Source organism: Notolepis coatsorum, assembly GCF_963971535.1.
Source record: "Notolepis coatsorum genome assembly, chromosome: 15".
In the NCBI taxonomy this organism is placed as follows: Eukaryota; Metazoa; Chordata; class Actinopteri; order Aulopiformes; family Paralepididae; genus Notolepis; species Notolepis coatsorum.
The window spans coordinates 61,009,787-61,022,949 of NC_140179.1; positions in this window are offsets into that span (position 1 = coordinate 61,009,787).

A 13,163-nucleotide genomic window follows, 5' to 3' on the forward strand; every position below is an offset into this window, starting at 1 on the left:
ATGTTATGAAGCTCTTTCCAACGCGTGGTGCTGTTGACAGTAAATCAGGTCGTCTCGTTGAGTGCATTTAAAGCTTTTATTTTCGCTTGCAGGATGGATAAAGCATAATATAAACTGGGTGTTTAAACTGTAACTTAAACAAATAAACTTGTGTTGCGAAATAAACCAGAAAATAACTCAAAACTACTGAAAACAAACAAAACACACACGGTTGAAAAACTGTGTGGCTCCCCTGTGGCGTTTCCCAATTCCCTCTCGCTGTGGACCTGTGACACGTAGAAATAAGCTGTGCCCGATATCATCTAAACCCTGCCTATGCCCACTGCCCAGCTCATTAGTCAATAATCTCATAACACCTTGTTAAGCGTTAGCATGGTGTATAAGTTAATTATCCAGGGTTTTCCCTTCCCGGCATAATACTGCCTTAATATTTTCAAGGCTTCATCTGGCGCATCACTCATAATTAATGAAAGGCTCTTGTCGTCTAGCAGTTGGATTAGCTCTGCATAGGCATCAGCATTTTTCTTTGCGTCTGTCGCTACCTCTTCTTCACCATTTGGTTGTCCCAGAATAGTTTTCTTCAACCCTAATAGGTGAAGGTGCCCCAACACTTTAGTCTCCCATAGTTCATACTTAGTCTCATCTCCGTCGAACATCAGTCGAGGCAACCGGCTTGTTCCTCGATGTTCCATGTTAGCTTGTCTTGCTATCCCGTTAGCACGCGGCCCGTTGCGACTTTCTAACGTTGGTTAAATATCACTAATTCTCTCCGAATGACTCCTGGGCCCATAACCTGTTAAGATAATGACTGCAGCTTATCTTTGCGTTGCATTCGGAGGAAAGGAATCTGTTGTGAAGGATCAGATTAAACCGAATATATATATTTATTTATGGATATATATTTAATAGTATTTGTATATCGTTTGATATCCCTTGTATATTCCTTGTACATATACACTGAATATCCCTTTAGTCTACTAACAGCCCATAATAGTTTCATTCTACCATTGGACGAGAACCTGGCGCCAGCAGCCAAGCCCCTTGGTTCAAGTTCAATCGTGCCGACGAACATGTCGTTACAAGCCCGGTTCCGCGTAGGAATACGTCTGGCGAAATACGAATGGTACTATTTGTTCACAGCGCATATATATATGGCGCAAGTAAAGTAGAACTTTCTTTTAGTCCATTAGTCCTTTACCCTCCAACCTAGTAACAGACGTGAAGCCTCACCCACGACGCACGTGTGGTGCAGTATGGCCTACTTGGCCTCAGAATAGGCATTGAGACATCGTGTGGATTAATAGTTGAATTGTCATAGTTTGGCACTATACCGTCGAGTGGGACGTATTTCTATTAAGTTAATAATAGTCTATTATGTATGGTGCATTGTTCGGTTAGAGTTATAAAGTGAGCAGTACCCCCATCGTTCCTGGCGTTATCTAGAGTCTTAACCAGGCTGGGCAGACCACGTGTGGTGCTTGCATCCGAGGAGCTCTGGGCCAGGACGAGTGGACCTGTACATTGGATTACTTCACCCGGACGACGACGAGCCCTACACGGCTTGGATTATCTACGTGCTTTGGGTGCTTTGATTATGCCATGGATAACAGCCAACACTGCTGAGTGTTGGAACTACCCCCCCGAGAGGAGTCCAGGTGAGACGGCGCTCTACCCCGAGTGAGGTCGCCTCACGTCTCTTCGTTGTGGACCGGCAGCGACCGTCTACCAGAGGGCCCAGCTGTATTCATCTGTGGACCGAGGTTCTGTGGGCACCGTGTTCAGCACTCTGAATTCTCCCAAGAAATCGTCGGCCAGATGGGATATCGCTAGCGGCTCTCCTAACCCCCCCCCCCCCCTACTGACTTACGACCAGCGGGACCCCCCCTTTAGTGTATCCAGCTATAATCATTTAAGTACCATCGCTATAGTTCCCTAAAGAACCAGGTTGTATACTTGCTCCCTGCGTAACCAGAGATTGGACATTCAATGTTGATTTACCTACGAATACTCATTTGCCTTACAAGTGCATTCAAATCATAAATGTCATTAAGTGAACGTTGTATATACCCTTTGCTATATAAAATATTCGATTTATACATTTGTGTGGACTTCGTTTCATCAGGTGGGAAAGTGTTCATCATATCTACATCATGTACTGTGTGGCCAGTATTTAAAGTACATAAAGCAGGTAGTGGTTTAATGATACCATACTTATCAATACAGTCAGGGAATTGTACCCCTCAGTTACAATTGGTCCTTCGAGCCGGAGGGTAACTAGTGTAATATTAATATAGTGTTATTAATATTGAAATGGCCTATGATGAACACTCCACGAAACGGTCCTCCTAACGTAGAGCGCCCGCAGCGCAGACGACAGCCACCTCAGTACTTAGAGGATTACGCTGTCAGTCAACTACCTAGCCTTCAACAAACGGTAAACGCGGTAAAAGTAGAAAGTAAAATTATGTCTGACCTTAACGAACTGGTTACCCCGACCACAGAGGCCCTAGTGGGTTCTAATGTAACTGACCAAGCTCACGGTGGGGACCAGGAGGGAGCTGACATGCCTTTACCCCCCGCCAATACCGAAGAAGTAGTCCCCGACCAGCCCCGGGAGGAAGACAACCCTACAGAGAGAGAACTCTGCACGGAAGAAGAGGAGGAGAGCGCCGAGGAAATAGAGCTCCGGGACTCCCCAACGAGTACAGCCAGGAGCGGCTCACCTCAACAACCGTCTTTCCCCAGCGAAGCGGAGAGGATGCTATCACAGGCGTTCCTCGTCAGCCTGACAGCCTCTACCGAACGCGATCGACTTCAGGGTGAACGCGATCGACTTCAGGGTGAACGCGATCGACTCCAAGCACAGACGCTTAGCGAGCGCGAACAACTCCAAGCGCAACAACGGAGCGAAGAAGAGCGCATACGCCTGGAGATGAGACGCCTTCAGACGGAAGAGAATATGGCAAGAGACCGAGCGGACACCCAGCGTGCCGCTGACGGTGCCCAAAGAGAGGCAGAGCGCGACCTCGCTCTCATCCAGCGCGAAACCGAGCACGACAGACTACAGGGCGAGCGCGACAGACTACAAGCCGAGCGCGACAAGCTACAAGCGCAGCTAATGGAGCAGCTGATCCTCAAGGCAACACCCTCTCCCTCCGCCAGGGGTTCAAGGAACTCGTCGAGACAACAGTCAAGGGCAGCGTCTCCTAACCGAGCAAGCGACCCTGAACTTGACCAACAGACCAAGCCTATACCCCCCGCAGACCCCCTTCCCAGACCGGTCCAAGCGAGACCCAGCTACAAGGAAGGAGCGGCATATACTGCGGAGAAGCTAAATAAACGACTACAGGATCTAGAGGACCTGATAGAAGAAGAAGAGGGAGAGGAGGAGAACCAAGCCCGACGACAGCACAGTACTCCACCGGACCAGGAGGTCCAGTACAGCCCAGGCTATACCCCCGCGGCGCTGCGCTACAGACCCCCGACTCTATTCACGGGTGAGCACGACGCACGACCAGCCCCGAGGAATAGCACCTGGACCAGCGGGCCATGGTACCCTGCCGGTACCAGCCCACAGAGAGGCGCAAGAGGAGACTCGCCTAGGAGGTCTCTCCCCCAACGCTCGCCGATGTATCAGCCATCCACGGCGTCATACATTGCCACGCCGACGTTTCCAGACTTCACCTATGAGAATCGAGCACAGTACACGGAGCTCCGGATGTGCTTAGAGACAATGATGGTGGATGTCGCTGATGAACGCCACAAGTATGCAATATTACTGAAGCACCTGAAAGTACCGCGAGCGCACAATATAGCGCTAGCCTATGCCACCTCTACGACCCCATACACCGCGGCTCTAGCAGCGCTGGACCAGAGATATGGACGTATATGGGATTACGTAATCCAAGAGATAAGGCATATTGATCGCCTACCCCCAGCAACAGACAATCGCTCATTAGACGACCTGTCTATAAAAGTGCAGTCCCTGGTAGGGATGCTGGGAGCGCAACGAGAAAAGGGTATGCACGAGCTATACGCCAACTCTAACGTCGAGAGGATTTTAGAGAAGCTGCCACCCGCCAGACAAGAGCGTTTTAGGTGGCAGAGAGACCACCGTGATCCTAACGGTCCCGAACCATCCCTCCTCGATCTAGCCGACTTCCTGGCGAGAGAAGTCAGCAGCTTACGACTGGATACGTTCGTGCGGAGCACACCAAGCTCCAGAGAGGGACCCAGGAGAATAAACGATGGAAGAAGATCGGTGACTGTCATGCACCAATCAGAATCAGTACCGAGCAGTAAGAACCACAGTACCCCCTCGAGAAAAGAGAAGTGGAAGATGGTGTGCCCCTACTGCGAGAAGGAACACTGGCTGTCACAATGTGACCTGTTCACAAAGATGAATGCAGAAGAAGTGAGTCAATGGATAAAGTCCAACAGGCGCTGTTACCGATGTGCGCACAGTCACATGGCAGCCGAATGCCGCCTGAAGAAGAGGTGCAGTCGGTGTGACGGAGCCCATCTAGATGTACTACACGACAGTAACAGAAGAAGGCCTGCACCTGCACCATCGAGCAGCACCAAGGCAAGTGTCATGTACATTGACCCCGCCAGCAGCAGTGGTGCCCAAGTGCTCTTAAAGGTAGTCCGTGTGACATTGAGCTACCAAGATAAAGTCATGGACACTTACGCCGTCCTTGATGACGGGTCAGAGAAGACCCTTCTGCTCGCGTCCGCTGCGGCCCAGCTGGGACTGCGGGGGAGCGAGAACCAAATGACGATTCGGACAATAAGAAGAGATTTAAAGACGATAAAGGGCGAGAACGTCTCCTTCACTATCGCAGCAAGCGGGCAGCCAGAGCGACGGTATAGGATTACAAATGCTTTCACCAGCCAAGAAATAGGACTATCGCAGTACACCTACCCCATCGCCAAGCTGATGGATAAATATGTGCACCTGCGTCAACTACCTATCCCGCTCATAGACGGCGCCACCCCGACCCTGCTGATAGGCTCCGACCATGCAGACCTCATCGTCCCGATTGACCGGGTCCATACAGGACCCCGAGGCTGTCCTGCAGCAGTCGAGACCCGCCTAGGGTGGACACTACAAGGCCCCCTCGCTAAATCTCTCAACCGAACAGCAGCCACTAGCTGCCTCCACTCCAGAGCGACAGAAGAAGACACCACTCTCCTGCAGCATGTCGAGAGGCTATGGACACTAGAGACAATGCCCTTTAAGAACGAAAAGAAAGACATTCGTTCTAAAGAAGACATTTACGCCATCAACCTCCTCGAGCAAGGGACAAAGAGAGTCACAGTCGGCGGAGTGATGAGATACGCAACTCCACTCCTGAGGCGAGAGGGAATGCCCACCTTTCACGCAAAGAAAGACGCCACGGAGCGGTATCTATTGAACACAGAGCGGCGCCTAGCCAAAGACCCCGCTCAAGAGAGTGTGTACCGCGCTGAGATTGAGAAGCTAATCACAGCGGGACACGTGACAAAGATTGACATTAAAGAGGCCGATCAGACGACCGAATCATGGTACGTGCCGCACCACAAGGTCCACCACAACGGCAAGGATCGCATTGTGTTTAACTGCAGCTACCAGATCGGATCCCAAAATCTGAATAAAGAGCTCTTGCCCGGCCCCACACTCGGCCCCTCTCTACTAGGCGTGCTACTACGCTTCCGCCAGGACAAGGTGGCTATCAGCGGGGATATCAAAGGGATGTTCCTGCAGGTGAGACTAGTGGAGGAGGACAAGCCCCTGCTGCGGTTCCTATGGAGAGAGAGGATCGGAGATGAGCACCCAGCCATCTACCAGTGGGAAGTCCTCCCCTTCGGAACCACATGCAGCCCGTGCTGTGCTACATTTGCACTACAGAAACACGTCGCAGAGGACCCAGCAGCAGATGAAGAGGTCCGACACAGTGTGAAGAACAGTTTCTACGTGGACAACTGTTTACAAAGCGTTTCGACTCAAGAAGAAGCCGAGGCTCTCCTAATCAAGCTACGCGCCTCCCTGATCAAAGGCGGCTTTGATCTCAGGCAGTGGGCCAGCAGTGACCCGCACGTATTGCGCAGCCTCTCCCCCGCGGACAAGGCTGCCAGCAGCGAGACCTGGATGGCGACCATCCCAGGAGAAGCCCAAGAAATGACACTAGGACTAGTCTGGCGCTTCAAAACAGACTCGCTCCACTATAGACACAAACCCCTGACCACGGAGCAGGGAAGGTCGACGGCGATACCGACCACCAGACGGAGTGTGTACAGAACACTCGCCAGACAATATGACCCGTTGGGATGTATTCTACCTTACACCACCAGGGCAAAGATGATTGTACGAGCACTATGGGACAAGGACCAGGGCTGGGATGACCCAATACCCGCACACCTTGCCTCCACATGGAGAGAGTGGGAGACGGAACTCCGCTCACTCCCAGGCGTCAATATACGCCGCAGCTACTTCCCACCCACAGTGAGGCCAGAGACATGCAAGATGGATCTACACGTCTTCAGTGACGCCTCCGAAGTAGCCTATGGATCCGTGGCCTACCTGCGTGCCCAAGAGAAGGGAGGAGAGATACACACTGCTTTCATCCTGGCTCGCTCAAGAATAGCCCCACGAAAGCAACAATCTATCCCGCGTCTAGAGCTCTGCGCAGCCCTAGCAGGAGCGCATCTAGCCACGTTAATCCAACGTGAACTCACCATTCCGGTGCACAGAACAATCTTGTGGTCAGATTCCACGACAGTACTCACATGGATCGAGTCTGATTCATGCAGATACAAGGTCTTCGTGGGAGTCAGAGTCACCGAGATTCAAGAGTTAACAGAAGCAGCGAGCTGGCGGTATGTGGACACCAAACACAACCCAGCTGACGTCATCACCCGGGGAATGTCCCTGGATGACCTCACCCGTCGCAACATCTACAGTGACGGACCAGAATTCCTCAAGCTCCCGGAAGAAGAGTGGCCTACGCCCACCCCACGGGAAGCAAGTAAAGAGGAGGCTGAGAACAAGAAACCTATGTTCTGTGGACTGAGCACAGTCGCCTCCACAGACCCCAACATAGATGATTGCATTACCCTAAAGAGTGCGCAGCTAAAGACATTCCTGTGGCACCACCCAGAGATTCAGCCCACTGCCGACATTTCAGCAGCTGACTACGAAGAAGCAGAACTTCTTCTACTACAACGAGCCCAGAGAGACTCGTTCCCCGATGAGCTAGACTGTCTACAGGGAGGAAAGCCCGTCCCATCAGACAGCAGACTGCTCCACCTGGCACCCGAGAGCGACGCCCATAATCTCATCAGAGTGGGTGGTCGCCTGCGGAGAGCCCCCGATCTACCGGATGACGTTAAGTACCCGATAGTCTTGAACAGCCGACACAAGGTCACAGAGCTGATCATAAAGAAATACGACGAGGATGTACACCACGCAGGAGCAGAGAGAGTCTTCGCGGAGATCAGACGTCGCTATTGGATACTTCAAGGAAGAGAAGCAGTGCGACGCTTCCAGCGAACCTGTCTAGACTGCCGAAAGTGGCGCGCGCAGCCCAGCATACCCCGGATGGCTGACCTACCTCCCTGTCGCCTCCGACTCGGCGACAAGCCATTCCACTCCACAGGCATGGACTGTTTTGGCCCGTTATATATAAAGAAAGGAAGAGGAACCGAGAAGCGGTGGGGTATTGTATTCAAATGCATGACCACCAGAGCGATACATATCGAACTCCTTTCGACCATGAGCACAGACTCATTCCTTATGGCCTTCCGAAGATTCACATCACGGAAAGGAAAACCGTCTACATTGTTGTCTGATCACGGGACAAACTTCAAAGGCGGAGAAAGAGAGCTGAGAGAGAGCTTCCAAGCTATGGGCCCAGAACTTAAGACCCACCTCGCTCCATCCCAGATTGACTTCCAGTTTAATCCCCCGAATGCACCCCACTTCGGTGGAACCTGGGAACGAGAAGTACGTTCTATAAAGACAGCCCTGTACGCCGTGCTTGGGGCCCAGACTGTGGCGGAAGAAGTCCTAATGACAGTCCTCACGGAGATCGAGGGAGTATTGAACTCCAAGCCCCTCGGCTACGTCTCCAGTGATGTAGCAGATGTCGACCCAGTCACCCCCAACACACTCTTAATCGGGCGGCTGGACCCCGCGCTACCCCAGACAATGTACAGGCCTGAAGAAGCGAACGGCCGAAGAATGTGGAGGTACAGTCAAGTACTAGCTGACAAGTTTTGGAACAGCTTTCTACTCCACTACCTACCGTCTCTACAGACCCGCCAGAAGTGGGTAAAAGAGAGAGACAATTTGACAGAAGGAACAGTCGTCATGATTATCGACCAGTCACTACCCAGAGCTATGTGGCCGGCTGGCCGCGTAAGCAAAGTGATCACCGGTGCCGATGGCAAGGTCCGAGCAGCTGAAGTGCTCGTCCAAGGGCGAACTTACACACGACCCGTGGCGAGGCTAATAGAACTGCCCAGACTCCCAGACACTATCGATGACGACCATGACCCCATGACTTTGTGAGTTGACTGACCCTTACAGCGGACCTTGAGTGGTAGACAGTGCGGTTAATCTGTCTCTGCTTAGCTAATTAGGTGGGACTAATTAGGGGGCGGCTGTTGTGAAGGATCAGATTAAATCGAATATATATATTTATTTATGGATATATATTTAATAGTATTTGTATATCGTTTGATATCCTTTGTATATTCCTTGTACATATACACTGAATATCCCTTTAGTCTACTAACAGCCCATAATAGTTTCATTCTACCATTGGACGAGAACCTGGCGCCAGCAGCCAAGCCCCTTGGTTCAAGTTCAATCGTGCCGACGAACATGTCGTTACAAGCCCGGTTCCGCGTAGGAATACGTCTGGCGAAATACGAATGGTACTATTTGTTCACAGCGCATATATATATGGCGCAAGTAAAGTAGAACTTTCTTTTAGTCCATTAGTCCTTTACCCTCCAACCTAGTAACAGACGTGAAGCCTCACCCACGACGCACGTGTGGTGCAGTATGGCCTACTTGGCCTCAGAATAGGCATTGTCATAGGCATAGGCAGTGTCGCTGCTTTCTCTAGTCGGGTCCCAGCTGCAAAACTGCAGAGTTACTGTATTGCCCTGTATTTTACTGTCGTACACTTTTACTGTTATGTAGACTGTTCTGTTTTGTGTTTTTATGTTTACGTGTGATGTATTGTGTATTGTGTACATGCACTTTTATTATGTTCTTGTGTGATGTACCGCACATTTTATTGCTGTCTGATGTTTTCGGGTGTTATTGCTGTCATCTTGGCCAGGTCTCCCTTGCAAAAGAGATCTTGTATCTCAATGGGACTTCCTGGTTAAATAAAGGTTAAATAAAAAAAATAAAAAATGAGACATCGTGTGGATTAATAGTTGAATTGTCATAGTTTGGCACTATACCGTCGAGTGGGACGTATTTCTATTAAGTTAATAATAGTCTATTATGTATGGTGCATCGTTCGGTTAGAGTTATAAAGTGAGCAGTACCCCCATCGTTCCTGGCGTTATCTAGAGTCTTAACCAGGCTGGGCAGACCACGTGTGGTGCTTGCATCCGAGGAGCTCTGGGCCAGGACGAGTGGACCTGTACATTGGATTACTTCACCCGGACGACGACGAGCCCTACACGGCTTGGATTATCTACGTGCTTTGGGTGCTTTGATTATGCCATGGATAACAGCCAACACTGCTGAGTGTTGGAACTACCCCCCCGAGAGGAGTCCAGGTGAGACGGCGCTCTACCCCGAGTGAGGTCGCCTCACGTCTCTTTGTTGTGGACCGGCAGCGACCGTCTACCAGAGGGCCCAGCTGTATTCATCTGTGGACCGAGGTTCTGTGGGCACCGTGTTCAGCACTCTGAATTCTCCCAAGAAATCGTCGGCCAGATGGGATATCGCCAGCGGCTCTCCTAACCCCCCCCCCCCTACTGACTTACGACCAGCGGGACCCCCCCTTTAGTGTATCCAGCTATAATCATTTAAGTACCATCGCTATAGTTCCCTAAAGAACCAGGTTGTATACTTGCTCCCTGCGTAACCAGAGATTGGACATTCAATGTTGATTTACCTACGAATACTCATTTGCCTTACAAGTGCATTCAAATCATAAATGTCATTAAGTGAACGTTGTATATACCCTTTGCTATATAAAATATTCGATTTATACATTTGTGTGGACTTCGTTTCATCAGGTGGGAAAGTGTTCATCATATCTACATCATGTACTGTGTGGCCAGTATTTAAAGTACATAAAGCAGGTAGTGGTTTAATGATACCATACTTATCAATACAGTCAGGGAATTGTACCCCTCAGTTACAGAATCGATGAGAGACGATGAACTCTTTAGCCTTTTTGGCTTGGTTTATTTCACATTGGTCATAAACATTGTTGCAGCGTGCACCTGCTACTTCAAGGTGCAGCTGAGAGAGGAAGAGAGAGAGAGAGCTGAGCAGGTGGACACACCCCTTTTATAGGCTCAGCACGGTGAAACAGATGTGCGCCTCTACCTTTAGTTAGAGCGCCCCATAGTGTTACAACAACATTACTGCACTTATAATATATACAGAGAACACATTGATATATATATATATATATATATATATATATATATAGTACATAATAGCACAACTGAGGACATTTTACCTTTACTCTTAACACACCTTCACAATAACACAGCACCTTCATACAATAAAGTAACCACGGTAAAATCATCAAATTGGCTACAACAATCATGTATTTAATTTTTGTTTACCTGCTACCCGGTGATTGGCCAAGACACAAAATGATGCTTCAAGGGAGGACGTCCTCCCTCACCAATCAATAAACCAGAATAAAACATTCTATACAGCCAATCAACATGCGGGATGACAACATGATGTGGTACTCTCCTGTCCTAGCACTATTTGCCAGCAAGCAAGGACAGTTCATGGACAACAAACGGAATGAACAACCAAACAGGTATCTTGGTATCCAGCTAAATGTAAACGTTGTGAAAGATGATTAACTTGTCGGTTCGCTTAGGCAACCTGTAACCTTAGCTCAGATCCATTAGATGACCTGCAGGCATGTTTGTCCTAAGATAGGCTTGATGCAGTGGAGGTTTCTCTATGACAACACGTGAAATACAAATGCACTCATAATTCATAAATCATAATACCTATATATATATATTTTTTTTTTATTATTATTATTATTATTTTATTATAAATGTTTTCCTCTGTAAAAAAATGCCAGTGAATTCTTTTTTCTTCAAAAATGGCCAAAATTGACAGCTCTGAGCAGGCCTGCACTGCAGTATTGCCTGCAGTAATTATTCGTGCAGAATATCTGCACAGGTTGACCCATTGTTAAATAAATAATAAATAACAGCCAATCAAAATAGGCTATTAACTTCATCTAAGCACGGACTGTGCAGTTAAACTCTTGCCATTGAATGGAGGATTTAATGATTGACAGCCCTTGACATCCAATACACAGAGGTTGAATGATTGGCAGCCTTGCAAATCCAATCAGAGTCTGCCTGGTAAAATACATGCAGAACTGCAGCTGGGCTGGCGTCAGTGTTCTAGTCAAAGTTGTGTTCCATCATCTTATGTGTGCATTTTGCCTGAAGAAGAACATTAATTTGCCTAATATAATCATTCATATTTTAAGATCTTTATTCACTTGTTCACTTATTGTTGTGCACTGGATGATATATCTTTTTTTTTATCTCAGTTGAAGACTAGTGTAGTTGTAGTTGACGTGAACGTGCCATCTTGGACAGTGAAGGCAAGCTAACTTGTAGCTAGTAGTTTACAGTACAGCTGTAACAACACACAGTAGGCTAAATTAAACTTTGCGCCAACATTAGGACCGAAGTATAAACCAGCAACTGAGCAACATGAAGAAGTGGACTTATGCACCTGGATCAGAAAAAAGTAAGTTGTAGTGTTTGTAAAACTAAAGCCTGATTAGCCTGGATGCTAACGTTAGCTAACTGTTTAGAGAACAATACATACTTGTAGTAGACTTGATTACGGGATTGCAACGTTGTTAACTTGGCTATGTCACATATAAACACAATGTAATGTATCATGTTGGCTGCTGGCTGCTAATGCAGCCTGCAGATAATATTTGCATGTGCACTGTGTTAGTGTAAATGAATGAATGTTGCCGCTAGCTTGTGTCTAGGCTAGCGTTCTTTGCTAATGGCTAACGTTAGCTAGCCGAATTGTTTAGAGACTTAATTAAGGGATTGCAACGTTGTTAACTTGGCTATGTCACATATAAACACAATGTAATGTATCATGTTGGTTGCTGGCTGCTAATGCAGCCTGCAGATAATATTTGCATGTGCACTGTGTTAGTGTAAATGAATGAATGTTGCCGCTAGCTTGTGGCTAGGCTAGCGTTCTTTGCTAATGGCTAACGTTAGCTAGTCGAATTGTTTAGAGACTTGAATAAGGGAATGAAACGTTGTTAAACTTGGCTATGTCACATATAAACACAATGTGATGTATCACGTTGGCTGCTGGCTGCTAATGCAGCCTGCAGATAATATTTGCATGTGCACTGTGTTAGTGGTGCTGCCTAAATGAATGAATGTTTGCCGCTAGCTTGTGGCTAGGCTAGCGTACGTTGCACTGATCTAGTGACTAGTGCCTCTGTGGAGGAGGAAGTAAACATTGCCAGGCATTCTGGTCATTGTAGTTCTCCCTCTTTTCACCGACTGGTTTGATGAAATGTATAGTGTAAATAAAATGAATAGTGTATGTATATTCAATAGTAGTATTGATAGTATATTAGCCACTGTATACTGTACATGGTCTGCTTGGTTTGATCGGGCTGCCGAGCCATGGTCTGCTTGGTTTGATCGGGCCGCCGAGCCATAGTCTGCTTGGTTTGATCGGGCCGCCGTGGTCTGTGGTCTGCCCTGCGGGGGGGGCCCGACATATTGCGCAACACCACTGCATACCATTGACTCAGAAAGGTCTGTTTTATTGAAATCGTCACAGCAGTATAGTTTGTTTATACTTCAGAAGGATGATATTTAAACATGGTCCCCAAAATGAATGGAAGCGAATGAGGAGCCTGACACCTGGGAGAAATGGGGGTGTTGCAGCG